This window comes from Kogia breviceps, chromosome 17, assembly GCF_026419965.1.
Source record: "Kogia breviceps isolate mKogBre1 chromosome 17, mKogBre1 haplotype 1, whole genome shotgun sequence".
Lineage (NCBI taxonomy): Eukaryota > Metazoa > Chordata > Mammalia > Artiodactyla > Physeteridae > Kogia > Kogia breviceps.
In genome coordinates, this window is record NC_081326.1 from 16,314,340 (window position 1) to 16,317,266 (window position 2,927).

Genomic DNA, 2,927 nt, shown 5'->3' on the forward strand with positions numbered 1-2,927 from the left:
TTATTATGGGGTAAGGATGGGGAATGGAATCTCGGCTAAGAATCTAAAAGAATAAAGGGAAAATTATTTTTCTTCCCCAACACTACATTACTCAAAAAGATTACGTTCCTGGTTAATTAATAATTAACTATCCCGTTATTCTTGGGTATTTCTGTTTCATTTTACTAAGCAACATTTGTATGTAATTGTCCTCTTGCCTGAAATCTTTTCTGGAACCAGGTAGGGTTTAAATAAGTCAATAAACTAAATAACTAAATAACTAATAACTAATAAACTAAATAACTAAATAAATAAACTAAATAACTTCCACCAGGGAAGTCCCAGTAGTGTTATTTTAAAATATGGTGATACAGGGAGATCACCTCTGTGCTTTGTGACCACCTAGAGGGGTGGGATAGGGAGGGTGGGAGAGAGGGTGATGCAAGAGGGAAGAGATATGGGAACATATGTATATGTATAACTGATTCAGTTTGTTGTAAAGGAAAAACCAACACACTATTGTAAAACAATTATACTCCAATAAAGATGTTTAAAAAAAAATAAAATAAAATATGGTGATAGGGACTTCCCTGGCAGTCCAGTGATTAAGACTCCACGCTTCCAATGCAGGGGGCGTGGGTTCGATCCCTGTGGGGAACTAAGATCCCACATGCCATGCGTGATGTGACCAGAAAAAAACAACCATAAATAAATGTGGTGAGAAGGTTAATTTGTGTATCAGGACCCACAAAATGGAAGCCACCAGTGGCCAGGCCCACATTACAAATCTAAACCTAAGTCAGTCCATACTCACAAGTAAGCCCTGTCAAGGAAACCTAAATATACCAGTCACAGCTCTGCAACCCAGCTTTAGCTAGCTTACCTTATTTTAGAAAATAGGACTTGTTAGCCTTATAAAGAAATCCCAGTCAATCATGCACTGTTCCCACCTGCCTCTTCTAACATTTATAAACTTCTTGCCCAAAACCCCTCAAGAAGAGTGTTCCACTGCTTGTGAGGCCCTGTGTTCTCCAATCCATGGATTGTTTCCCCCTAAATACAGGACATCAAACCTATTACTAAACTGCTTTAGCCTTGTCATTGGACAATGGTAAAGTTGAGATTAACAAATTCTATTTCTCATGCATATGAAATGACCCATTTAAGTAGATTTCTAACATCTCTGCACTTTTGCTTAAATGTCTATGGTCAGATCCTGAGGCTTGTGGTGATTTCCAACCAAGAGAGCAGCTGAGAACACCCAATTAGAAGAAAAGAGCAGAAAGGTGCAGAAAAGAAGTTGGAATTACTAAAAGAGTTAGAAAGAGACCCAGGAAGGAGGAAGGAGGGACTTGCAAGAGGAGAGATGGTGAATTCTGTCAAATGCTCTATAGGGACTGAGGAGTGGTCGTTGGATTTGTGGATTAACAGAGGTTCCTGACCACAAAAATCTAGAATCTGTAAGAAGAAAGGCTGATGGATCTGGCAACGAAAATGTTTAAATGGCAAAGAGACCATGAACAAAAACAAAGAACTGGGAAAATATATTTGCACATAACCATGAAAGAGCTAATTAACTTATAAAGAGCTCTTCCCAATCAGGAGGAAAAAGAACAATGCAAGAGAAGAATGGGCAAAGGACCCCAAAGAAGCAGTTAACAACAACCAAAAGAATTCCAAAGGGTTTTTGGATGCCTAGAAAGTACTCAACCTCATTCAAAAGGAATGCAAATTAAAACAAAAAGTAGATATCATTTTTTTCTCCTATCAGAATAGCAAAGACCTGTTTTAAATAACAATACGAAGTATTTGGCCATTATGTAGGCGTTAAAAAATTAATAAAAAGAAACGTCAAGCACAGTTGGGAAACCAGCAGGGGAGCTCTCATGCCCTTTGGAGACAGCAGAGGCCAAGAGGAGGAAGAAAGACTCCCCTTCTTTCCCCGGCATGGACTCAGCCAATGAAAAGCCAGGGACTGTTTGTTTTTCTAGCCCTCCCAAGTTCCTTGTTCTCCCTATAAAAACTTTCCCCTTCCCTTATCCTGTGGGGACTGGCCCATGGTTCACCATGGTTGCAGACCCCAAACTGCAGTTCTCTGCTGATCCCAAATAAGCCCATCTTTGCTGGAGAAATACCTGGCAGTCTATTTGTTTCAGGTCAACATAGGAAACTGGCATTCTTATACACTGTGGCAGTGTTAATTGGTATAAATTCTTTGGAAGAAAGTTTAGCAATATCTATTAAAAGATGAACATCTGATTTGCCCTAGCAATGCATCCTTTTAGGAAGTTATCTTAAAGAAATGTTCCCATATGAGCAAAAATACATGTGTACAAAGAAGTTCACCGCAGCCTAATTTAAAAGAGCAACACTGCCCCACGTGGATACCCCGAGAAGTCACTCTCCCCGGGCTCTGTCCAGGTGGCGTAGGGGAGCATAGGGCTCTGCCGCATGATGTACAGTCCCTTTCCACAACGTTGGAGATGAAGCCGGGCCTTGAGTCTGCGCCTGCGTATTCCTACAGCTTCTCAGAGTCCTGTGGACAATGACTGGGGAGGTAAACCATGCAGTGAGACATCTAGTGTACCAAAATTTAAAAGTAAAATAAGATTGTTATGAATGTATGAATCTAATTCTTTTTTGTCCTTTTCATTCAGGAGAGAAGAGGAGCCTTGCCTGACTTGTGCAGTTAACAATGCTTTGGGGGCCTTTATTTGGCAGGGAGATTAGTAAAGGGAGTAATACACTATTTTTGGAAGGTAAGCCTGGGCGATTGGAAAATGTTAAGCTTCGGTACAATGTTTAACCGTGGACTTGCACCTTAAAAACCAGCAGAGCAATAGTGTTCTGTTGCCCAGGTGCCTTTTGAAATTTAGAAGGAATTCCAGAAGACACTTGAGCGTGGGCGGGTCTGTGGACAGTACAGTGACCTGGGAGTCCCAAGAGAC

At 40.8% G+C, this 2,927-nt stretch overlaps 1 non-coding gene across 1 annotated transcript; it reads left to right on the plus strand.

The window, feature by feature from the left end:
* The first annotated feature begins 2,354 nt into the window (after positions 1–2,354).
* LOC131744301 (small nucleolar RNA SNORA73 family) lies at positions 2,355–2,559 on the plus strand. Its single transcript, XR_009332088.1, has one exon. It is a non-coding gene; the product is annotated as a small nucleolar RNA SNORA73 family (small nucleolar RNA).
* The last annotated feature ends 368 nt before the right edge of the window (positions 2,560–2,927 follow it).